Here is a 26576-nt window from a genome sequence, read left to right as displayed (position 1 = left end):
GTAGGTGCTGAGCACTTTCTGAAAAAGAGGCCCTTTTAAACTGCCTCAAGATGGGCACCCAAAATCGTTCATCATGGCCAATGTGTTCATGGAGGCTCTGTGAATGCACAGGCAAGTGCTTTTAATTTTGCACTGACCATTTCACACAGCTCTATGAATAAATTACGAGTCAGAGCTAGGTAGGAGAGCTCTCGTGGAGCTGGTTAAGCTGATATTTCAATCTCTGTCTCACCTTTTCTTTGTCACAAAAGTGATTTAGTTTATGGATGTGCCAGAGTAAGTACTTCGTGATTCTGCAACACACAACACGGAGGAAAATGAAACCCTTTTGCAATGCTGACAGACAGTTAGGAGTGTAGGGCAAGTCTGAAGAATTCCTTCCCAACCACTGTGGAAATAGACATATGCCCTGAAACATGGTATAACGCTTAGTTCAATATGTTTGGGAGGCTGTGTTGGCTAGCCGCAATCCTAGCCTCTCGCCTTCTCCTAGGCCTTAGCCTTGAAAGCAAGCCTTTCTGTGCTCAGCCTTCAGAGTCACCTCTAATGCAAAGAATGGGCATGTATTTATCAGGGCACAGGGGTGGGTGTAAAAATACAAAAGGTTGCTTCACTTTTTACAGATACTGAGTATGTAGGTCTGGCTCTGCACCCTGTAGAAGGGGCACCATTGCCTCCCAAGCACCCCCCATGTGACTGACTGTGGCTCTAGTAGGTCACCTGGGTTTAGAAGCTTCTTCTCTGAAAACTCCTGGCAAGAGTAGGGAACAGGCCAACCCACTCCAGTGGGTTCCAGCTTAGGGCCTTTGTTTGGAACAGCCAGAACCAGTCCTTCTCAGCCCCGTGCTATTCCCTGAGCTACTGACTATCTCTGTAGTCTTCTCCAGCCTCCTGCCCTGCTTCTCCTTCTTTAGAGGGACAGTTTGTCTGGCAGCTTCTCACCAGTCTGCTGGAAGCGTCCATCCATCCACCTACCTCCCTCTCTACACCCTTTCTCCTAACGAGTTCCTCCTCTAAACTAAGCTCCTTAACTTTTTATCATGCCCAGGTACTTCCATGCCTAATTAGCTGCCTCCCAGTTACTCAGTGAGTTAATTACTCCCAGGTGAACCTGAGCTGCCTCGTTCCCCCTTGTGGAGCCTGTCAGAGGTAGGGGCTTAGCCCCTAGGCCCTTCAGAGGGCCAGCTGCTCTCTGACACGCCCACAACTGGGACTCGGTTTTCAGAAGAACTCACTTCCCACTAGGCACCTAAATAAGAGCCAGATTTGAAAAGCAGCCAGCACCTCCCCTTGGGACACTTGTGCTCAGAGAGCTCAGCCTCCACTCTGGCCTCTTATTTATGAACTTACCTGGATGCTGAACTCTTATGAAATGAAGCTAATCTTGCAAAGGGTGGAGCACCCACATCCCACACAGCAGGAGTTGTACTTGCTCAGCCCGTTCCTGGATCAGGCCCTAGATGGTGAGGGCAGCCTGGTTTTCAGACCTTGGTGCCTAATGAACAGCACCAAATTCTGTGTTCAAGTGCTCAGATCAGAATTTAAATGTCTAGATTAGACTGTGAGCTACTTGGGGCAGGGGCCATCTTTTGGTTCTGTTTTTGTACAGCACTAAGCACAGCGGGCTCCTGGTTTATAACCAGGGCTACCAGGCACTACTGCAATACAAATAAATAATAATAATAAAACTGATATGTCAGGGACTAAGTGCTGAGTGTCCAGTGCATTACTGCATGCACTAAATAACGTGTCCACATCTGAAAATCAGAAACACAGTGAATAAATTTAATCCTCTATGTGCAATTTTCCAACAGAAAATCAAGCAGGCAGCTTTCAATCTGCATGGGAAAATGTAGCCTTTAATTAAATGGGAAGTTAGTTCATTTATATTTATTCAGTTTGTAGATGTACATATAGGAAGGCAGGAAAACCACAAGTTATTCATTGTAGAGCTGCTAAAATGCCAGGATGGATTTGGATTACAAGCAGCAGCATTGCAAAGATCAAAAGGCAATAACCCACAGGAGGCAAATTTACACATAAGAATACAGCAGCACTTCTTTGGGCCTCACACAGGAACACGCTTTAGATAGCAATCCGACAAACCATTTTGAATACCACTGTAAGAAGATTTGAAGTCAAACATGCACGAGTAGTGCTTTACCTGTTAAGGTGCAAATGAAATTATATAACCCAGAACCTTTGTATTAAGCCACTAGCTTCTTTCCTATGGGAGTTTATAGAGGCTATTGATGTATGCTGTGAAAATTCAATAAAAAAAGTATATATAAGGAAAGACAGATGTAATGTACAGCTGCAATCACAATGACATACATGAATTTTTAAGCCTGGAGAATTTACAGTCAGTTCAGGAAATTATAGATTTCTGCCTCCATATATAGTTAGAGCATGCTGTTAAAAGCAGCGAAGTAGTTCATCCTTAAATATGCTCGTAGTCAGCAGATATGAAAATCATGAACCATCTAAAGGCTGTTTGGTAGCCTGTGAGAAATGCCTTGCTGATCTCAGTCCAGTCCCCTTGGTATAAGATAGGTCGCTGAGTCACAAAAAACACCTTTTCCAGGTATTGATCCTCAGAGATAGTGGCCCATTTGAAGTCAATGGGAGTTGTTGGAACTCAGCAGCTCTGAGGATCTGGCCCACAGTTAAGCACCATTATGAAGAGACAATGGGCCCAATCTGCCATTACCTTGATCCTCTCACAAATCAGAATGGTCGCCTTTTACACCCACTTCCCTTGGACAGTTATAAATGCCAACACAAGATGCAGGGCAAGTGAGCATCAGGTCCCATGAGATACTCCATAGTTCAGCTCCCATTATAAGCCCTATTTTTAGCTCCACCTACAACTATAGCTAGCAAAGTGGATTTGGCTGAAAATTGCTAAGTTTCTCTGTATGCAAAGATGATTTTTTCATCAAAGTCTTAAGGCTCTTTTTGTGTTATGGGTTATGAAAAAATTACCCTGACTTGACACGTTTACTTGTGTCCAATCTTGTTTTCAATCTCTCTAGCACAAAAGTGCTTGCTATTACTCCTGTAAATTTCCCATAGCATTAAAGTTCCATAAAAACTCTCACACAGACTGTAGTTTAAAAAGAAAAGGGCTTGTAATAAGCAAAGTCATTAATGACTGCTGTATATTTGTATACACTGTATACATTGTAGTGTGCGCATAAGCAACTAGCCTGTAGGGTCTTCTGCGCATGGACTGTATTTACCTGTATATATGTATACACAGCACCTAGCATAATGAGACCCAATCCTGCCTGGGGTTTCTAGGTGCTGACGGTAATAGAAATATTAAACAATTATAGTAATGGCCCTCTGCTGGGCTAGTGACAGCTTATGAGAGAACAGATTTTCCCACTGTGACCTTGTCGAATGGACTTCTGTCTATAGGACATACTACATTTTTATATCTACTCAGCTGAGTCGTATCTCCAGCTAGGGTAAATTGCACTGAAGTCCATGGAGTTACACCAATTTACACCAGCAGAGGATCTGGCCCAGCTTTTTCAAAAATGTCTGAAGTCGTATTTGTTCTGATGTGGGTAGGTGACAGATGTATGGGGCAGAGGTTGGTTTTGAAATATGTATATTTCACACATTTAATTAACAGCTTGTATGAAGTGGGAGCATATTTAAACGTTTCCCTTTCTTCCCATACATGTTAATTTCCTTACCTTTAATTGCTTAGGGAGTTTCAATGGTACATATACTTAGTAGCAGCCTTAATTTAAAGTGAGCAAAGGTTTTTGACTGGTGCAGACAGACCTAGGCCTGACAGGGTTAGAGACACTGAATTCTCCTCTAATTGCCTGAGATGTTCCTTCTGGGTCACTTTGGATGTGCAGTGACAGGACAATGTGGGTGGTGGAAGGATTACAGTCATACAGCTCATACTATAGCTTCTCTCTGGATAAAAAGGGGATTCCCATCTGCAGGGCTTTCAATCTGTCTGGTTTCGCCAGCTCTATACTCACTTTAGACTCATATATAATAAGTGAGCTGTAGCTCATGAAAGCTTATGCTCAAATAAATTTGTTAGTCTCTAAGGTGCCACAAGTACTCCTTTTCTTTTTGCGAATACAGACTAACACAGCTGCTACTCTGAAACCATACAATTTATGTGTGATTCAAAACATCCCTCTGGATGTGATAGCAAAAATTCCTACACTCAGCCAAAGGGAGCTCTTTTATTTAGGAGTGATTTAGAGACACTGAATACAGAGCGCTGTAGTTGGTATCTGTATAACAGCCTTCCAGTGTATACCTTAGAAAAACAAGGTGGGTGAGGTCGTATCTTTAATTGGACCAACTCCTGTTGGTGAAAGAGACAAGCTTTCAAGCTACACTCTCTTTCACCAACAGAATCTCATTCAATAAAAAATACGACTTCACCCAACTTGTCTTTCTAATATCCTGGGACCAACACAGCTAAAACAATACTGCAAAAAACAATGGAAGTATATACCTTAGGCTGCTAAATTACTTTTATTAGTGCATGTCAAGGCTGATTCCCCATTCTGGCACTTCAAGTGAAGAAGGTGGGGGCCCACAAGGACTCTAAAAATTAATACTGGCCACTCCAGGCTTGTATTAAACTTCCAAGGTTACAGCTTTTCTCTGACCTTGGATTGGTAGATGCTGCCACCACCCAAGAGCAAAAACCCCTTTGAGAGCCCAGGAATACACACTTGGGAATTCCTTCCTGTGGGGTACCCTCAAGCCCCTTCACCCACTCTCTGGGGAAGAGCTGAGAAAGAAAACAAAGGAAATCAGCTCTTGTCACCAGCTAATTAAACAACGTGCACAAACCTCTTAGGACACAAAATCCAATCCTGTTCTTAAAGAAGGTAAATTTTATTTAAAACAAAAGGAAGAAAATACATTTGAAAACTCAGGCTATTGCTAGATTTAAAAAACCCACTTGCAATAATTAAGCATCAAGAATAACCATCTTGAGGTCCAACTTAAAGATTACAAGCAAAACAAAAGCATTTGGGGTTAGCACAGAGGAGTCCAGAAGCCATAAAGAAATAAACAGAATTAAACCTAATCGCATCTTCCTAGACATTTCTTGATCTACTTACCTATCTGGAGTTTCAAATAAGTAGTTTCTAGATATGGTTTGAGGATTTTTCATACCTGGCCCAAGCTTTTTACAGCATTGCTGCTCTGTCTTCTCTCTCCAGAGAACAACAGACAAAGGGGGAGACTTGTTTCAATTTTAAAAAGTTCTAGCCTTCCCATTGGCTCTTTTGGCCAGTTGCCCACTCACTTCTTTTAACCCTTTACAGGTAGAGCAATTAGAGAACAGCTACTAAGAGGGATTTTACAGCTAACTGGCTGGCTAGGTCCATAAAAGGGAGGTTCCCCCCCGCCTTCATTTATCACAATGCATATAATTTAATTTTTAAAAAAATGATGCTATAAAATAAGTGCTCAATAGATTTATGGATTGCTGGCAGGAATGTTCACAGAAATATATAATGGGTGAATATGTGGCTGTCTTCACAAGCCATTGCACACCTATTACAGCTTTTCAAAAGAAAGTCCATTTTTTACTCACAGAAATATGCGCATACTTTACACAGACTGTCTGAAAAAGCGACTGCTCATATATATTCTCTCTCTCACACACACACACACACACACACCCCGTTTTAAGTTTAGCACTTAACATCTCAGTTTCCTGACTAGAAAGACAACTCATAACTTTTGGCACCTGGTTCTGGTACCTGTCTCCTTCCCACCCAAGTATTTTTGCACATCTCCATTGAGACTTTTGTTTTCTTTTCATGTCTTGGTTGGTAATTTTCAGGCTCATTCTAGCAGCAGTGGTTATAATGAGGCAGGTTGTTGGCAGGAGCTAACACAAAACTCTGCCAATATATCTCACTCATGACCTGCGCCACCTCCCCGCTATTTCACCTGCGCATCTCCACACATAGTTCTCCCAGTGTCCTTCTGTCCTAACCTGCTGCAGTCTTTGCTATTCCAGTCTTCTGTTTTCACACAATTCTACCAATGCACCTCCATTTTTACCAGAAATAACTTCCCTGTTATTGAGCCCACCTCCAGCCTGGCCCTTGTCCCTCAGACCAATCTGATCACTCCTCTCACATGAATAACCCATGGCCTGTGTAGCTAACAGTCACTTCTGTGGTGTAAATCCATTGCCAGCCCTTAGTAAGTAAAACTGATAGACTAGCCTTGCTCTGATTTATTGGCCTATTTTATGCCTCTTGGTCCCTGGTGTTTCACAAACCAAGTTGAGTCTGCAAAGCAGCTTAAAAAAAAAAGGGCAGAAAGATGTAAAGAAGCAAGGCAGGTTTAAATTTAGTGTCCCACACACCTCACATGCTTTCTCCAGGGCTTCCACTTCAGAGAGATTAAATGCACTGGCTCAACGATGAATCAGGAAAATACAACAGGAAACCAAGGGAATCCACCTTCAAAGCCAAGGATGAGAATTGCCCCTGTAAATCCACATGCATCTGGCACAAGGACCATTTGGTATGGCAAAGGGACAGCCGCTTGAGAAAGGGGCCTCATTTTTCACTTTCTTTCACAAGCTGCTTTTACAGGGCTGCATATTTTACTCCTTCCCACTCAATCCTCCCTTAGCTCTGAGTAGTAGGGAATGTGCTCTCCTTCCTTCCCAAAGCCCATAATTCCACGAGAAAGAATAGGATCAGACACATTCTGCCTCAGGCACTGGGACTCTCTCAGTGAACGCGTGCACGCTGTCAAGGTTCCTTCCCCACGCTGAACTCTAGGGTACAGATGTGGGGACCTGCATGAAAGACCCCCTAAGATTATTCTTACCAGCTTAGGTTAAAAACTTCCTCAAGGTACAAACTTTGCCTTATCCTTGAACCGTATGCTGCCACCACCAAGCGTGTTAAACAAAGAACAGGGAAAGAGCCCACTTGGAGACATCTTCCCCCCAAAATATCCCCCCAAGCCCTACACCCCCTTTCCTGGGGAAGGCTTGATAAAAATCCTCACCAATTTGCATAGGTGAACACAGACCCAACCCCTTGGATCTTAAGAACAATGAAGAAGCAATCAGGATCTTAAAAGAAGAATTTTAATTAAAGAAAAAGTAAAAATCACCTCTGTAAAATCAGAATGGTAAATACCTTACAGGGTAATCAGATTCAAAACATAGAGAATCCCTCTAGGCAAAACCTTAAGTTACAAAAAGACACAAAACCAGGAATATACATTCCATTCAGCACAACCTATTTTACCAGCCATTTAACAAAAGGAAATCTAACGCATTTCTAGCTAGATTACTTACTAATTTAACAAAAGTTCTGAAGAGCATTCCTGATCTGTTCCAGGAAAAAGCATCACACAGACAGAGAGAACCCTTTGTTGCCCCCCCCACCCCGCTTTGAAAGTATCTTGTCTCCTCATTGGTCATTTTGGGTCAGGTGCCAGCGAGGTTATCTTAGCTTCTTAACCCTTTACAGGTGAAAGGGTTTTGCCTCTGGCCAGGAGGGATTTTATAGTTCTGTATACAGAAAGGTGGTTACTCTTCCCTTTATATTTATGACAGGTGCGTTTAGAGAAGCAGAGCTCTTAGCTGATGGCAGGGTCTTTGGAGCTTGTTAGGGCATGAAAGTCTAGGTGCTGCAATGGCTGAAAAGGAGTGAGGGCTGAGGGGGTGCTGGCAATCCACTGGGGAGAGCTGTACAGTGATATGGTGGGGTGATGAGGTATTCCTGAGGAAGGAGTGAGGACTAGAGAGTGCCAGGAACATTGGGGAGAATCATGGTCTAAGTGGGAGGTGATGGGATCCACCAGGTTTGCTTAAAGCATCTAAATATCCAACTACAAAACTTTTCCAGGCCCACCGCTCACCCTGCAGAATGCACAGGTCATGACCAATGGAATCCATCGTCCAGATGTTTGATGCCACAGAGTGAGACACCACTCAGAGGGGCAGGGAATAACGGGAAGCCAGCGCTGGGCGAATACACAGGGAAAATACCATTTAAAACAGAGGGACAATCACCCAACTCCTGAAGCCATGATCACCCCCTCCCTGCTAGCATGTCCCAGGAGCACAAGGTCATCCTTATCCCAGTGATACCCCAAGGAGGGCTTGACCACATTTAGAATCAAAACCATCCCATGTTGCCCAGGGAACCATAAACCCTGTAAACATATCAACAACCAGGCCCTCTCCTGCACGACATCCACAGATCTACTTGGCATCTCAGCCTCACATAGGCCTTTCGTAAGCAACTGAAACACTGAGATGGGAAACCCCAGCTCGACCTGTAGTAACTCTTCTCATATGGCTTCATCCTTGGGCTAGGGGCCCATGGCGAGTCACATCCTCTCAGTAAGTGCAACTTAGACCTACCTGGCAGGCTGCCTACTAGCTGGATTAGTGCCTGTGTCTAGTGCGCTGGTGAACCATCTCTTGGCTTTAGGAAAGTAAACTTTCCTCTGGGGCTTAATTAACAAGCTATGTACATCTGTACAAACCCGGGCACTGTCATAATGCTCCGGTTTATGAAATAGGGTGATGGAGTGGTAGTCAGGAAACAGAGGATCTGCTGGGTGGCCACGGCAAGTCACTTCCCTTGTGTACCTCAGTTTCCCCATCTGTGAAATGGGGATAGTCATAACTGCTGTACTTTGTAAAGCATTTTCAGATCTACAGATGTAAATCGACTTTACTAGAGGTACACTGATGTTCCAGCAGTGGAGGATCTAACCCCAGTGTACTTTTTCTATGGAGTGATAAGAAAGTCCAACGGGTGGGGGAAAAGAAAGAGGGAAATGGGTATTTCCATATTCTTGCTTTCAGGTTTCCCACATTTTTTCCGTTTAAACCTTAGGTGATCTACGTTGAACAGCATAAACAACAGTAAGTTAAATATTTATTTTGTCATTCTGGTATTTATATAGGTTGTTCCACATTAAAAATAATGATCTATGGGTAGGCAAGCAGTGTGGAAAGATGTGTGTGCTGGTGAACAACTTCCAAGCTCCAGTTTGAGTTCATTTTCATGATGGTTCTGGCTTACAGAAAACTTCTGACCTATATTTGGATCTAAAACCCAGTCTAATATGTTCTGGGGCTTCCAAAAGCCCTCGGAACAAGCAAGACCCATCCTCAAAGCATTAGCAGGAGCTGCAAGGAAATCCATCAACAAGCTATGGCTGCCAAAAGAAAACCCTAGAGTTGAGACGTGGCTAAAGAATATACCAAAAAAAAAAAAAAAAAAGGAGATGTGGAACAAATCAGCTCAAATGAGACAGCCCCAAGATCAGTTCAATGACCCCTGGGCACTAACTAATACTCTGTTTGCAACATATCGCACAATAAACTAAGAGATATAACAACAGCCTTGAGCTAAAAGCCACTCATTTTGTTCTTCATGCCTGCACTGTTCCAGTCATTCATGCACCTAGCTGCAACCAATATATAATAATTCTGTCACATAAACCTAAGGTGGAAGCATGGTTTTGTGGTTAAACTGTTGGCTTAGGACCCAAGAGATCTGGGTTTGAGACCTAACTCTGCTACAGCTTTCCTAACTGGTACTGTTTCTCACTATTGCTCTGTACAGCATTAACCACAAGGGGGTCGTGATGTCGACTGGGACCTTTGGTGCTACTGGAACTTAAATAATAGTAAGAACATAAGAATGGCCATACTGGGTCAGACCAAAGATCCATCAAGCCCACTATCCTGTCCTCTGACAGTGGCCAATGGCAGGTGCCCCAAAGGGAATGAACAGACAAGTTATCATCAAGTGATCCATGTCCTGTCATCCAATCCCAGCTTCTCGCAAACAGAGGCTAGGGACACCATTCCTGCCCCTCCTGATGGACCTATCTTCCATGAATCTATCTAGCTCCCTTTTGAACCCCGTTATAGTATTGGCCTTCACAACATCCTCTGGCAAGGAGTTCCAGAGGTTGACAATGCGTTGCGTGAAAAAATACTTTCTTGTGTTTGTTTTAAACCTGCTACCTATTAATTTCATTTGGTGGCCCTTTGTTCTTGTATTATGAGAAGGTGTAAGTAACACTTCCTTATTTACTTTCTCTATACCACTCATGATTTTATGTTCCTGCTATACTTCATATGTAACTATGCTAGGCCATATACATGCTTTGCTACCTAGATGTAACAGCATTGCATGTGTACAACAACCAATTACACAGCAATGCCATACCAACACAATACAAACAGGTATACACCTCAGTGTGGACCTGTGCAGTGAATTATAAATGTACCCACCTCAAAATACCTTTTAAAGTACAAATAAGTAGTTGCAAAATAAAGTAAAATAATTTCAGTGAGTAAGATATAAATCACTAAAGCTAACATTGATAAAATGCCCCCTTCTGAAGTACAGATATAGCCACCCTATAAACGCAGCCAACCACAGTGTTCATGACATGCAGGAGGCATATGTCTCATATGTTAAGCCATCACATCATGAAATGTCACTGTTTTGCAATGTAAATGCTGGCACATTGTCACACAGCTGCTGTTGGGTGAGATTCTCCCCACGTTTCAGGCTACTTTTAATCTCTTACATGCCTTGCTTGGAAGGAGGTTGGTTGCTTCAGATGTGGGACTTGCCCAACAAAAACTGAAGTGGCTAGCAAATCCTTACCCAATGACACTAGATTATATAATAACAGCCCTTTGATTTTTACACCCATAGAGCTCAAAATGCTTTACAAAGCACCGTAGTGATCATTATCCTAATTTTACAGGAGGGGAAACTGAGGCACAGAGCTGTGACGTGACTTGCCCAAGGTCACTCAGCAGGTCACCAGCAGAGGGAGCAATAGAACCCATGTCTCTTGACTGCTACCTCAATTCCCTATCTTCTGGGACTGTAATGAGAATGGTCTACATAAATAACAGCTGAACTGCAAGTCAATGGTGCTCAAGAACACGGAGCATAGTTCCTGGGTTTTGTAGGGCCAATAAAACTTGTCGTGCACAGCAAATAGCTTCCTCTGTGTAGTTCTTTATGTCATCTGTTAACACAGGCTTCCTCTCTTTTATGCACTCACGACATTAAAGAGCTAACCCAAATACATCTAATCAGCTGGAGAGTTTGATTTGTGCCCATTTTTCATGTAAACAATAGTTTTTCTAGGGAAATGTAATAATCAGCTCTGTTTTTCAAACCAAATGAAAGCTTGTGCTTTGCAAGGAATACAGATTCTTACTGAGAATAATTTTTGCCTGGCTTCTAGGATATCTGGGGAATAAAATTATAAATCTGTGAAGCTAGCACTTTGCCAGAGGCACTTGGAAATTGAACCTCAAATGTTTCCCATCCTGTTCTAACTCTAGAAGCCATGATTTTCAAGTGGGTTCTACACAGGACTAAGTAAATTTTCCTGTCTCTAGCTGAGAAGCTTAAACTGAGCTGAGTCAGGCTGTCCAAATCCTTGTACGTATCTTCTTCAGAATAATACATTGCTTTAGTATCAGAGATAAAAACCAGGAGAAGTTTGCCATCTTAACTTCAGATGGGTATCAGAGCAAGAATCCCTGTCTGTATGTGTCAAAACAAAGCAAAGTCCTTTTGGACAGGTTTAAAACTCCTAAGAAGATGCTACAAAACAGCAGACAAATCTGACTTGCAGTGTCACCCAATAAAGTAAGAAAAAGGCATTTATCTCTCCCTTTTCCATCACGCCATCCTTTCATCTGACTCCCACTCTCTGTGCCCCTCCTCCAGCTCCACCCTCAGCACACATAAAAAACAAACAAACAAGTCAAAGCAGTGACTAGAATTTGAGAACAGATTCTCCCACCTCCTGATGCCAACCATAAGCGTTCCATGGGAATTAGCTAATGACAGTGCTGTGTATGCCAGCCTCCCTTTAAATTGTCAATAAAGCCAAGGTCTGTTCCGTCCTACTCCGGTGCCACAAGGCCTGAAGAGCTGGCAGTACATTAAAGAAGTGTGGAGAAGGATCCACTTCATTTTGCTTCTAAAAACACAGAGCTACCAAGCCACTGCAATCGGCATGAACACTAAACCAAAACAACCATGGGAGGTTTAGCTGCTCTATTCTTGAAGGGAACAATTCAGAGACAATGAAATCAGAGAAAGAATTACAATGTCTATAGTGGACCCCTGGAATAGTAGGTTTAGAAATCAACATAACTTTGACTTTGCTGCTGGATCTGGTCCACCTTCTTTTAAGATTTTCAGCGCAGTGTTACAGATACAGGAGCTTGAGATAGTTCAGCCAAGTATCCCATGATTCTCTGAAAAGGAGTAATAGCATGCTGTCCTCTCCTGCAGCTGGCTGCTGGGGAGGGAGGGTAGGACATGGGTTCTCCATGAAGCACTGCCCAGCAGGTATAAAGCACCTTCCTGTTATTCTGTCCCACTCCCCTTTTGGGGGAAGGAGTGTAGAGTGCAGCAAGCTGGGTGCAAACTACTGTGATCGTGGCAGCTTCTCTTTCCCTCACATCCAGCTTCGTTCTCCTCCAGCTTCCCAGCACATGTCCTAAGAGACAGGAAGGAACAGGTCAAGACTCAGGCCATCCAGGGAACGAGTGTCCTTCAATGCACAACTGTCCAGGCCACTTCACAGCTACTTGTAGAATGCACTGCAGGTGTGGGCCATGCCCAGAGAACCTGGCACAGGAACCCACCATTAGCATCTCCCAAAGTGGCTGCAAGGTTTTCTCCAAAACCAGGAGATGTGGAAGAGACAAGCCAGAGTCTCCCGTCTGAATCAACGTCAGGCAGGCATATTAAGACTAAGTGGCCCCAGAGAAGTTCAGTTGTGAATACCAGCCACAAAATTTTGATGACACCCAACCCAGAATATGAGGAGGGGTGTGCCACAAGGTCAACTGCACTACATTGTTCTGGCAGCTTTGGACTCCTGCATGAACTATTTATTCAACTATTCACTAATGACCTGTCAGTGAAGCCTGCAGCATTCAATCCAAAGTGTGACTCACTCTGCAAGCAGGAGAAATGCACTGAGAAATTCATGTGCACATTTCGGAAAGGGGAATTTCCAAAGTGTGCTTGGGGAAATGCTGATTTCACTCTGAATTAGAAACTGCAGTGTCTGTATCTGCCACTGCAGATTTATTCTGAGGGTTTGTCCACACAGGAAGTTAAGCCCAATTAATGAAAGGTGTGAAGTTAACATGCATTAAACCCCTGTGTGGACACACTCATTCAGAATTAAAGTAGATTTAGGACTTGTTTATACGGGGAGTTATTCTGGAATAGCTCTTCCGGATTATATATTTCTGATTAACTACATCTATGGATTCTCTTACTCCAGCACAAGTGTCTTATTCTGAATTAACACTCTTGTTCCAGAACAATAGTATCTACACACAGAGCTTTAAATGCATGCCCTACATTCATCTGAATTAATTTAGTTCACTTTAGCTGAATTCACTCAAGAAAACTAAGAGTTTAGTGCCCTTTAACTAACAGTGTGAGGTGAAAGTACATCAGTTAATTTGGTTTAACTTCCTTTGTACACAAGCCCTGAGTCTTGGCTTCCAGATCTTTTATCTAATTCGAACTGAAGGATGCAAGGTCTTAAAGCCAACCTCAGAATTAATCTGCAGTGGCCAATGCAGACCTAAACCTATCATGATAAGGAAAGCCCCTAAGGAAAAAGCAAATTGCTCAGAATGGGATGGAATAAGTATGAAGCTGCCTAACCATCAGGAAAAAAAAGTTAGTCCAAGCCAGGATGAAAGGGAGACACGGAATGAAAAAGAAGTTGTACCCTGATAGACTGTGGTAATGTATCCACATGTTTGGCAGAGGTTGGGAGGCACCAGCCAAATCTCAGTCATAGCCGAAGACATTTTCTGTAAAGAAACTAGGGATTAATAGGGATGGATTACCTAAAACAGCTAATGCCAATTACTGCAAATTCAGCAGCATCCTCTTGCTTTCCTTCTGCTGCTGCTGCTGAGGAATGTAGTGTGCAAATGAGCCAGATTTCTCCATCCCTGTTCTTGATGCTGGAATTGTTCTTGTCGATCATGCAGTGGCCAGACACTGGATGCACCTGGCCACAGAAGTGACAATAATTCTGAGATGTAACATGGGCCTTCAGGTTTTCTACCCTAACAAACTTGGTGCTGAGCTTTAACTGGGGATTAGAGCCAGATCCTGAAAGTTAAGAGAAAGAGATCTTTTAATGACTAGCTGGGAGGAGCTGACAGCCACAGTTCTGCTCACAATGTCAGAGACTCCTTCTAGATGCTCATTAGTTCCCAGCAGCCCCCAACCCTTCGTTCATCACTGGATGCCTTTCTAAAGGATATGCCCCAGTTCCACTTCAAGTTACTTGTGCTTGATGCAGGAATCAGTGGGAGGAATGCAATGCAGGGGAGCCTTAACCTTCGGGGCTAAAAATCTGTGAATCTCTGAATAATTCCTATTCTAAAGTTGAAAGTCAAAGACACAGAAGTCTGGACCATTTTTGGAGCTATGTGGGTTCATTTGGTCTCTATGACAGATCCATAGTCAATTCAGAGTTTACCATGTTTCACAGCACAGTTACTATGTGCTCCACAACGACAGCAGGGAGAGAACACACACACAGACTCTTACCAAGTAAAGGAGCCTCTCCTTTAGTTGTAGCAGTACCACAGCCTAGGACACAGCTGAGCCAATGGCTGGCAGCTAAACAAATTCAGGCACAGATTTTTGACAGTGGGAGGACATGGGGGATTCCCCGTCTCTTGAAGTCTTTGATTCAATAAGGGATATCTTTCCAAAAGATTCAGCATGGCTCAACCCGAAGTTATGGGTTTGGGGCAGAGTTTATTAGGTGAGGGTCTATGACCTGTGTTATGCAGGAGATCAGACTAGATGTTCCTAATGGTCCCTTCTGACCTTAAAATCTATGAAGCTGAGTGGATGTAATTCCACCCAACCCAGGGCAGCGGTACCCTAGGCAGTACCAGCCCATTACACAGGAATTTCTAGAGAATGGGTGCCCTGTGCAATAGCCAAACTGCTTGCTGGGATCATCAGTCCACCTCCTGGATTCATTCACCTTGTCGGATATTAGCAAGGCCCCATTTTCCAGTGTTGCCATTGCCAGCAATGAGTTAATCACCGACTCCATGCTATGCATGGCTGGACTTCCCTGCTGATTCTCTGGGACACTGCGTACCTTTCCCAGACTTGAAGAAGAGCTCCATGTAAGCTCAGAAGCTTGCCTCTCTCACCAACAGAAGTTGGTCCAACAAAAGACATTACTGGCTCTCTTACCTTGTCTTGCTGATTCTTGTTTCTCTGGATGTGAACTTTAACTCCAGTGCCCCAGCTGTGGTAACACACTCATTGACGACCTGACTTGTCACTTCCCCTCTCAGCGGCTGTTCTGGAGTGGGATTCCTTGAGGTAGCTTTTTTCATTTAAACTCATCTCTCTTTTCACTCTCACAGAAAGGTCTCGTAAAGTGATTTCCTTTTTCTTCTCCCGCCTTTGATCCTTTCTCCTTTGATTTGCTTTGGTTCAGAGAGTTGTAGATAAATATTGTTTTTCCTCCTCCAAAGGATTGGGGAATTGGGACAAATTGAGAGGAGAGAGGGAGAAGAGTCTTGTGTGTGGATATGAAGTCCAGAGCCTGGAGTTTTCTGATCCATCCAGAAGAACGGCTACTTCTGTGAACTGGTTTTTGGTCTAATATTTTTTTGTGCTACTGTGGAACCTTTCCTTGCAGCCACTTAACTTTTTCACAGTCAACATGGCTCTTGTTAAAGGCAGACAGCAGGGAACTGCTCTTTTTTGGGGGGGGAGGCGGAGCCCAAAGACAGTGCTCAATTGTGGCCCAGTTTGTGCAGCAACACAAGGGAGTTACAGGGGTGTAAGGTACCTTCTTCTGCCAGCTACACAGTTTGAGGGTAGCAGCACAGGAGACAGAGCTTCCCAGCAAACCAAAAACATCAGTTATTCACTCAGTTCTACTCATAAGAGTTAATTAGACCTTATCTATACTGGAGATTTGTCCCAATTATAGCTGTCAGCAGCCAGCCACCAGTGTCGTTGCACCAGTACAAACCTCTACACAGAGGCAGACAAAGCTACTAATTGCACAGTGCACCCTCTACAGCTGCTTGAAGCTAAGGCAAACTGCTCTGGGGCAAATTGTGGCTTATAGGATATGTCTACGCTGCATTTAAATGCCCACAGTTGGCATGTGCCAGCTGACTCGGGCTTGTGGGGCTGGAGCCTGCGCTCCAGGACCCTGCGAGGGGGGAGGGTCCCAGAGCTCGGGCTGCAGCCTGAACCCAAATACCTACACTGCAATTGAACAGCCCCTTAGCCCGAGCCCTGAGAGCCCAAGTCAGCAGGCATAGACCAGCCGTGGGTTTTAAAATGCAGTGTAGACAGACCCACAGAGGCTTTGCATGCCTGTACTAAGGGTTTGCATTGATGCTGCTGCATCACAGCTGAAACTGGGGGAATCCTTGATATGAACAGAGCCTATTAGAACTGGTGGAGAAACGGGGGTGGGGGGATATTGGTGAATTCCAAAGCATTTTTAGTGCTTTGTGTTCCCCAGCAACCTGATATTTTCATTTTCTACATTTTCAACTGAATTTTTTTTAAATCAAATTTTTGTGATTTTTTTTTGATGGGAGGTCATGGAGTTTTGTGACTAAACCCCCAAAGTGAACACTTTGTAGCTGCCCCCATTTTGGGTCTCCGCAGAGAATGGCCCACGTGAGAAAGCTTTGGATCGGGATCTGAAGCCAGGTCCGAACTTTGCATTTGAGGGACTTGGGTTCCAAGGCTCTGAGCTAAGGGCTTTGGGCTCCTGGTTTTAGGAGGGCAGTATATGTGACACCATCCTAAGGCTAATGTGATGGAAACAGGGTCGTACCCTCAGGATATGATCACTCAGGACCTGTCTACACTTACAGCGCTGCACCTGTAGTGCTTAGTGAAGACGCTTCCTATGCCAACGGGAGAGTGTCTCCCATCAGTGTAGGTGCTCCACCTCTCTGAGAGGCGGTAGGTACGTCGATAGGAGAAGCCGTTTCATCGACATAGCCCTGGCTTCAGGGTCGGCCAGGTTAGTAGTGCAGACCAAGCCTTACTTTCCACAAACTCAGCTGTTACGTTTCGGATTCTTCACGTAATAGTACTTCAAACACATTAGCTGCCCAGAATTAAACAGAATTACTGACAGGACTGGCAAGATATTTCCAGGAGTGGGGGCTAGATCAGGAAGCGGAGGCTCCCTAAAACCATTGAGCACATCCCCTTACATATCATTTTCAATCAAAATATACTCAACTGCTGAACCTTTCCCTGCAGGCAATTTCCTGCCCTCTGGGCTTTTTCTGATGTATGACAGGCCCCGTGAAAACCATTCCTTGCTGAGGGAGGAGAGGAGAGGAGAGATCTGGCTTCTTATGGAAATCTCTCTGCTGATAAAATGGGACCACCACAATTGTATTCCACCCCCAGCCGCTGCAATTATCGGCCTGCTCAGCCTGAGAGGGCAGACGAGCAAATGGAAAAACCCATTTTTAAAATAGATTCATAGATTCATAGATACTAAGGTCAGAAGGGACCATTCTGATCATCTAGTCCGACCTCCTGCACAGCGCAGGCCACAGAATCTCACCCACCCACTCCTATGAAAAACCTCACCCATGTCTGAGCTATTGAAGTCCTTAAATCATGGTTCAAAGACTTCAAGGAGCAGAGAAGCCTCCCTCAAGTCAACCATGCCCCATGCTACAGAGGAAGGCGAAAAACCTCCTGGGCCTCTCCAATCTGCCCTGGAGGAAAATTCCTTCCCGAACCCAAATATGGCAATCAGCTAAACCCTGAGCATATGGGCAAGATTCACCAGCCAGATACCCAGGAAAGTATTTTCTATAGTAACTCAGATCCCATCCATCTAATATCCCATCTCAGGGGATTTGGCCTATTTACCCTGAATATTTAAAGATCAATTATTTACCAAAATCCCATTATCCCATCATACCATCTCCTCCATAAACTTATCGAGTAGAATCTTAAAGCCAGATAGATCTTTTGCCCCCACTGCTTCCCTTGGAAGGCTATTCCAAAACTTCACTCCTCTGATGGTTAAAAACCTTCGTCTGATTTCAAGTCTAAACTTCCTGGTGGCGAGTTTATACCCATTTGTTCTTGTGTCCACATTGGTGCTGAGGTTAAATAATTCCTCTCCCTCTCCTGTATTTATCCCTCTGATATATTTATAGAGAGCAATCATATCTCCCCTCAACCTTCTTTTAGTTAGGCTAAACAAGCCAAGCTCTTTAAGTCTCCTTTCATAAGACAAGTTTTCCATTCCTCAGATCATCCTAGTAGCCCTTCTCTGTACCTGCTCCAGTTTGAATTCATCCTTTTTAAACATGGGAGACCAGAACTGCACACAGTATTCTAGGTGAGGTCTCACCAGTGCCTTGTATAACGGTACTAAAACCTCCTTATCCCTACTGGAAATGCCTCTCCTGATGCATCCCAAAACCGCATTAGCTTTTTTCACAGCCATATCACATTGGCAGCTCATAGTCATCCTATGATCAACCAATACTCCAAGGTCCTTCTCCTCTTTCGTTACTTCTAATTGATGCGTCCCCAACTTATAGCTAAAATTCTTGTTATTAATCCCTAAATGCATAACCTTACACTTCTCACTATTAAATTTCATCCTATTACTATTACTCCAGTTTACAAGGTAATCCAGATCCTCCTGTATAATATCCCGATCCTTCTCCGAATTGGCAATACCTCCCAGCTTTGTATCATCTGCAAACTTTATTAGCACACTCCCACTTTTTGTGCCAAGGTCAGTAATAAAAAGATTAAATAAGATTGGTCCCAAAACCGATCCCTGAGGAACTCCACTGGTAACCTCCCTCCAACCTGACAGTTCGCCTTTCAGTAGGATTCCAAAATGATTCCATTTATAGAAATAAATAAATAAATACATAGCAGAAGGTGGCGCTTCCTTCAGCATTTTTACTTGGAAAGCTAAAAACCACCACTAGCCTTTTCCTTGGCTGCAGTCCCAGCTCATGCAGTGCAAAGGAGTACGTTTTCTGATCTTGGGGCCAGCCGGATGCCCATGGGCTCCTGGGGTACTGGAGCAATCAAACAGCTGCTATAACTTACATCAGCTGCTAACAAAGGCCCAAGTCAGGGATCAGCACCATGCACACATAGCCTGGCCACTCCCACCTTCGCTTTGGTCACACCCAATATGCCAGCAACAGAGGGGGGTATGGAGGATGGCTGTTACGCTGGGCGATCCTCTCATGGCTGGTTACACCAATGTTGAGGCCAAACTCAGTCGGCGACATGGTGCAAAGCAGACATGCTGCAGCCCAGGATCTGGGTCCCAAGTGTCTAGAACAGCCAGTAGTGAAGGTGGGTCACAACAGAAACATGGCTCATCTCTAGGGTCGAGAGTGTGTGAAAGTTCTTGTCTGTCTGCTGGCATAACGAAGTTGGTGAGGTACAAGTGCCTTTCTGTTCCCCTTTGAAATACCCGCAGTGTGGGGGAAAGAAGGACGACGCCGCTTTCAGGAAGCGGGAGGGGATGGGCCAAGATCACAGCCCAGTGCCAAGCACATCTCATTAGGCAGCAAGAACTCAGCAAGAGTGATATGAACCATGCTGGCTCTGGCAATCCTGCTGACTCTGCCGCGCCCTCAGTCCACCTCATTAACACTGTATTCCATTGGAATTATGGGAGATCCTATTATCTGCTGCTTATAAATTACTACAGGTCACTGTCCCATGCCTGCTGACATCTCCTGTGATAATTATATTGATGAGGATTGGATCAATGAGGTTGCACAGATTTCGACTGTATCAGTCTGTCAGATTACTCTATCACTTTCTCTGGTTGATACAGGCATTAACTATCTGACCTGCTTATGGTCATTAGTTAGTAATCTCTGTCCTGCATCAGTTATCTCTCCACTGTGTCTATCCATCTAGCCACTATATTCTTGTTCTGTTAGTCTCACTGTTTCATATCTCAGTCTTTCATCTGCCTCTCTCTCCCTCTCTCATTTCCTCAGCTGGTGGATTTCTGTTTGCTCTTTGACCAACTCTTGTGTTCCTATTGAACCAGACTGAATTCTGCTCCAGAGAGAAGAGCAGGGGCAATTTTATATTCACACATCTAAGCCATGTCTATAATCCTTCAATGAGGTTTTATTCGATGTTCCAGCCAGGCTTTGTACAACTGGCTCAGAGTCACAATTACGACCCTGCATCTTCCACTCCCACACAAAAGGCAGAGAGGGCCAAAGAGCAAGTAGTTAGCTTCTAACAAACACAAGTCCATCAAAGGCAACGAGCACTAATTAGTCCCTGGGCTCGTCCCACCACTGCCAGCCATTGCCAAGGAGAAGCTTCTCTCCAGGGATCAGTGAGGCCACTGTGGAGTCACTAGAGACCCCAAAGATATAGGAGACTACCTAGCGAATACACTAATTTTAGAAAGTGCCTTCCCACCTCCAAGTAATGCTGGCAAACAAAGTTGAGATCAAGCAAAAGAGGAAAGCTAGAGAGTTTCACTCCTGGGGAGGCTGAAAGCAAGAGCTCTGATTTTCTTTTGAGGTGTCACCAAGAACTCCAGGAAAGGAGGTTAGAGAACTGCAACGCGCTGAGATGGGCATTTCCCAGGGTCAGGTCAAGGCGGAGGCTCTTCAGTCACAGAGTTGGTAGCACACATCTCAGGTTCAGCAGCACCTGAGCTCTTTGTGACAACGGTGGCCAGTAGTAAGGGACCAGCTACCAACAAGAGGAATCAAGGTCACAGCAAAGACCACCAGTGAGGAGAAGGCACTGTAAAATGCAGGGAAAGTGTTACTGTAGGCTGAGATATCCTGGTTCCACATGAACAGGGGTGGAAATGCATGCTGCTCATCACTAGATATGAAGCTGAGCCAAGACATTTGGACCTAGATCTAAACTTCAGTGAAGTCTGAGGGTGTTAAGATAAGAACTTGCAGTTGGGATCCATGTGCTAGAGCTAGGTCCAAATAATGAAGTTCAGATACAGGGGAAACCAAATTCACCCAGGTATTAGCAAGCACAATGTCAAGTCAATGAGAGTTGTGCCCACTCACAACTGCTACCTCTCCCACCCATCTCCTTGTAGTAAAATTTGACCTTCATTTCCTCTCTGTAGATTTCCACAATGTCACATGGAGTGTAAGTGAGGGTAGAATTTGGCCATTGCTGTGCGAGTTGTGGTCATTTCCCACACCCATTGAATACTAAATGGGTGCAAGATACACTACTTTGATCCTATGACTTGTATTACCATAACGCCTAGAGGCCCACAGCTGAGATCAGGGCCCCATTGTGCTAGGCAATGAACAAACACATAGTGGGGGTTTACAATCTAACAAACGCGTGAGGAGCTTGCACTGTAAATAGGCAAAGGATGGGAAGGGAAACTGAGCTAAAAAGAGAGGAAGTACTTGCTAGCAGGTGAGTAGCAGCACTGGGAAAAAGGAAACAGGCTCTTTGACACCCAGATCAGTGTCCTATCCACTAGTTCACACTGCCTCTTTGCCGTTTACATCACTGACTCCCATTTTCTGGCCAATGTACACCTGATGTGTCACTTGCACTAGGGAATTTGGCCTGAGACATCCATGGAGGCTGGATCTACTGACGTCAGGTCTGAATTAAATATATTTTTCTTGCTTTTCCAGGGAACATTAAGAAAGAGAGAAACTATACTAACGTGTGCCCATGTGCATTCTCGGTAGCCACAGGCAGCATGCACCAAGCAAGGGAAGGGAAAGCACAACAGACATATTTGGATAATATACGATAACAACCCTGTAAATGCTGAAGAGGTGGCTGAACGGTTATGTTTTCAGGCACGTCACAGCAATGTGAGAGAGACAAAGCAGTAAACAGGTATTTACGGGGGGGTCAGAAGGGAGAGGCGGATATGTGCTGCCATTCCCATGGGAAACAAAGACAAGGTGCAAGGCACAAAAATAGTTATAAATAATATAGGACAATTTCACATGATTATTGCACTGGTAGTTACTGGTAGAGCTCAGACTTCGATAACAGTCCTCAGTCCGGATTGGCAAATGAGTTCCAGATGAATTTGTACTCTGCTTCCTTTCCCACAGCGTCTCCATGGGCACAACACTCCGGTACAATCCTTAGAACAGCGGCCTGTCAATTGGGTCACAAGGCTGCTATTGGCTCCATCCCTTGCTGGTACGCACAGTGTACAGTGTTGCCAATTCTCATGATTTTCTCCTGAACCTCCTAATATTGGTGCTTTTTTTTAAAGTTAGGGGATTATGTGAGACTCTTGGATTTCATTAATAAGCAATTGAGTTTCTAGCTGTTGTGGTTGTGAAGAAAGCTTGGAAATGTGACCTGCATGCACCCAAAAAGCAGAAGACAAATTAAATGAACCCAACCCTTTTTTTTTTTAAATTATCTCATGATTTTTGAGGCCTGGCTCATGATTTCTGAACGACTGGTGTTGGCAACATCATGCACAGCTGGGCAACTCTCTGATCGATTGGCTAGGCAAAGTGTGGGGAGCACTGTTTGCATGAGTCTGCTCGTTTTCAGTTCCTCGGCATTGCAAAGCTTCGAGCAGGTCAGATGAGAGAATTACAGTGAGGACCAGCATTCCTATCTTCAGATCCCAGCTCCCCAGAAAAAAACCCAACCTTTCCTCGCAACTCTTCATTCCCTTGCAAAACCAGATCCAAGCTCACTCCCAGCCTCCCTAACCTCTTGCAACCCCTGACAGAGTGCCATAAGCCGGCTGTCACCCTCTCTCCCTCATCCATCCACATGCACCTGCCCTGCTACCAGACCAGCCTCATCACTAACTGGCCTCCTCCATCCTCCCAGATGCATGTTTGCCCCTCAACCACCACCCATCTGCTGGTTTCTGGCCCAGTAGCCAGGTTGGAATCAGCAGGTAAGAGGGGGGAGCACAATTTAGGGTTCAGTGATATGTACCACTGGGGTTGGACCTGAACCTGCACCTGGATTCAGTCTTCAATCCCCATCCCAAATTGTAGATTAAGCCTCATCTGGATTTGGGTGGGAACTCTGCCTCCTTGGCTAAATTCTGGTTTAATTCAAGAGGGCTGGTGCAGTAGCTCAGCCGTCTCTTTTTCAACATGCCATTACACTATATCGCCCTACTGAGTTTTGATTGTTAGAACACAAAGACCTGTTTGCGCTCTCACAGCTCTGTAAGTCAGGAGCAACACAAACACATGTCAATGGGCCTGCCTCCCCATTGCCCTGTACCTTGCCTCATCACTTACACCAGCACAACCTGTGTGCAATGCAAGTGGAAAAAGCTCCCTGTGGTGCAAACGAGTCCAAGCCAATGGAGAATCAGGTCCAATTGTAGTTACATGGGTGTAAAACCAATAGACACACGAAGACGATCAGGCCTACTATTTTCCACATGGAAACAAAACAGTTTCCACCTTGAAAGTGGCCCATGCTACAAACACTATCCAATATAATCCAATAATAGTTCACAGCACCAACAGACAAAGGTTCCAGGACTGTAGCAGGGTTCTCAGGAGGAGGTTCAGCAGTCACAAGATTGCTTGAAAGGAATTGAGGAATAGAAGTGCAAAGAGCTGCATTTAGGCTCACATGAGATCTTTTGTTTGTCCTGGTCTGCCTGGGATGGCACCAACTAAGTTCACTTGGAGCTTCAGAGCCAAGTGATCACCAGAACTCATGGCATTCAGCTAAACAAAGCAGTTCAACCACTTGTTGGAATCAGCGATAAGAGAGAGCCCCGAGGAGGTTCAGATGCATTTGGTCCTCAAAACACTACAAAGGATTTTGTTGACACTAGAGATGGGCACAAACCCATACACCAAATCCAACAGCCCTGGAACTTTGGGGGCTGTTAGATATCGACTCCGAGATGCAGATTCCAATTCAGCTAGTGGCCCTCATCTTTAACAGGGCAAACCAAGAACCTGGATCCAACACACCCCCAAGCTTCAGATCTGTAGTTTAAAAAAGATGAGCAAAGTCCTTGATGTGAATGCTGCATATGATGGAGAAAGCAGGGGCTCGGGAGTCGGGGAACTTGGTTCTATTCCTAGCTCTGCCACAGACTAGCTGTCTGGCCTTGAGGCAAGACACTGAGGCCAACATTTTCAACCCTGGTGCCTAAAGTTCAGCTCCTACATCCATAGTTGACACCTAAATTTAAGGCTCAGATTCTCAAAGGTGTTTAGCTGTCCATGGGAGTTAGACACCTAAGTACCTTGGAGGACATGAGATGAGGAGCCCAGCTTTAGTCTCACACGCTGGCAATGTTTGCCATTTACTTCTCTATGCCTGTTTCCCCATTTAAAATGGAGATGCTATCGACTGCACAGGAGAATGGATCACTGATGTGTGCCAAGCACTTTGAGACCCCCAGATGGAAGATGCTGCATAAAGAGCATAGGAGTTGCCAGTATCCTGTCTCTAAAAGTGGCCAGCAGCAGATGCTCCAGAAGAAGGTGCTAGAAATTCTGCTGTAGGCAGATGTGGGAATGATCTGCCCCCCCATGAAGATCTCCTCCTAATCCCTGATAGAGATTGGTTTAAACACTGACAAGATGAAGTTTAATCTCTTTCCCAATACTCTTTTTGTCAGCATTAACTGTAACACCTTTGGATATTCTTGAGATCAATATAAATGTCCAACCCACCTTCAAAGATTAAGCACAAAGTTATGGTTAATTTAAGTGTAACCCGTCTGCCCGGTGGTGTCGGCAGCAGCACGGCCAGGTTCAATACCTAGGGGTTCCTTTTAACATCACAAAACAGAACTGGCTTGAGCTCTCACCCAGAAATCTGGCAAACTAAACACCACCTGGGGGGTGCTTCTCAGAGGCAATACTTCCTCACTCGCAAACAAAAGAAAACTTTTATTCCAAGGGAGAGGGAATTCAGCATTAATTTGGGAAACCACCGCAACAATGATTCAAAAGTACGTAAACCATAAGGAAACACCCACCCCACCATCTCTTGGCCAGCAGTCCTTTGGCTCGGTTTCCCACCTTGTGGTTTGAAAGTCCAGTAGACAGGTGTCCCTTTAACATGCCACTCCCCTTTCCCTCCTCTGGCACCGAAGTGAGCAAGGTCCCAGAACTCAGGGGTGCATTCACCTCCCACCCCTGAATGGGGGCCAAGCAGGGCCTTCGCTGCTGCTGCTCCCCCTTGCTGCCGCTTACCGCTGTCACCGTGCGCTGATGTGCCTGCTGCATCCCCCATGTTGTCTTTCTCTGCTACACTGTTCCCAACAAGGTCTACGGTTCAGCCCCCTAGTGCTACTCATCAGTGATTTCAGCTCTAGTGAACAAGGCCTCTAAATTGAGTCTGATCGGCTTTAGCTTTAAACACAGGAGGAGAGGAGGAGATGGTATCCATGCCGCTTTAAACAGAGCCCACACCACCAAGGAGGAACACCTCTCCCCCTCTCCCCCCCCCGACTTGTAGCTGGATTGACATCACTATCTCCTGCTTAGCAAGTAGGCTACAGCGAGGGTGACCCCCTCAATTAGGGCATGGTAAGTACAGTTCTGTTGCCCTTTAGTCGTACTGTAAGCTAACAACAACCCATTAACCCTGCAGTCAAGACAAAAGTGAATTTCAACCCAAAACAGCCAAAATTGATCATGTTGATCACTCTGCCAGTCACCAAGGCAGAGTAGGTGGGTCTATGCAAAGTCTTTTGCCCTATGAAGGCTTTCCCCCCCAGTTCATCAGTCAATGTCAGGGTAGAGCTCATTCAGACCCTGGTTGACATAAGTAATTAATTAGGGTTGTCAACTCAACGGGCCATTTCCTGCCCTTGGATATATATCCACACTTGCCATGAAATCTATCTTCTTTTGTTTCCTTCCTTTTTCTTGTGTGTGATGTTGCACTGACATTTTTAATCGTTTGTTTTATACTGTATATTTTATGATGCTTTACAGAGTATTTATTACTGTATCTCAATTATGTGCTAGTGCTTGTTATTCCCTTATGGTGGAGGGGAAGCAGGAAGGAGCAGACTGGGGAGACGTTGGATAATATTTTCAAAAGGGCCTGCGGGATTTCGGCATCTAGGTCCCATTGACGTTCAATGAGAGCAAGACACATAAGTCACTTTGCAATATTTGAAAACATCATCTTTTATATTAAAAATTATTAGGCCACAATCCTGAAAAGTTCTGAGTTCCAGTTGATCACCCATATTTCCACTGACTTCAGTCTATATTCGTAGTAATTACTACTGGAAACGATGCTAAAATTCAATAATACTTTGCATTTCTGTTGAACCCTTTAATAAAGAACCATGAGCATTTTACCTGTGTTAATTAATTCAAGCCTTACAAGCCCCCAGGGAGGTTAGATGAATAACTAGAGCCGGTCAGGAATTTTTCGATAAAACTTTTTTCAATTGCAAATGCCAATTGATCGAAACCCAAACTTGTCACAGGACAGGATCTGTTTCAAAGTTTTACA

General features: G+C 44.5%; 1 protein-coding gene across 2 annotated transcripts in view; it reads left to right on the top strand.

Moving 5' to 3' along the window:
• TNR (tenascin R) overlaps positions 1–26576 on the top strand; it is a 268795-nt gene that overhangs the window by 171328 nt on the left and 70891 nt on the right. Inside the window, exon 3 of one of the 2 annotated variants that reach the window (XM_043520549.1) lies at positions 21764–21974. The exons of the other annotated variant lie outside the window; for it this stretch is intronic. The gene's annotated coding sequence lies outside the window, so the exon portion shown is untranslated. The remainder of the gene's footprint in view (positions 1–21763; positions 21975–26576) is intronic. 2 annotated transcript variants of the gene reach the window in all.

This window comes from Dermochelys coriacea, chromosome 8, assembly GCF_009764565.3.
Source record: "Dermochelys coriacea isolate rDerCor1 chromosome 8, rDerCor1.pri.v4, whole genome shotgun sequence".
Classification (NCBI taxonomy): Eukaryota; Metazoa; Chordata; order Testudines; family Dermochelyidae; genus Dermochelys; species Dermochelys coriacea.
The sequence above is the reverse complement of the archived record's forward strand: the minus strand, read 5'-3'. Positions and strand labels throughout refer to the sequence as shown.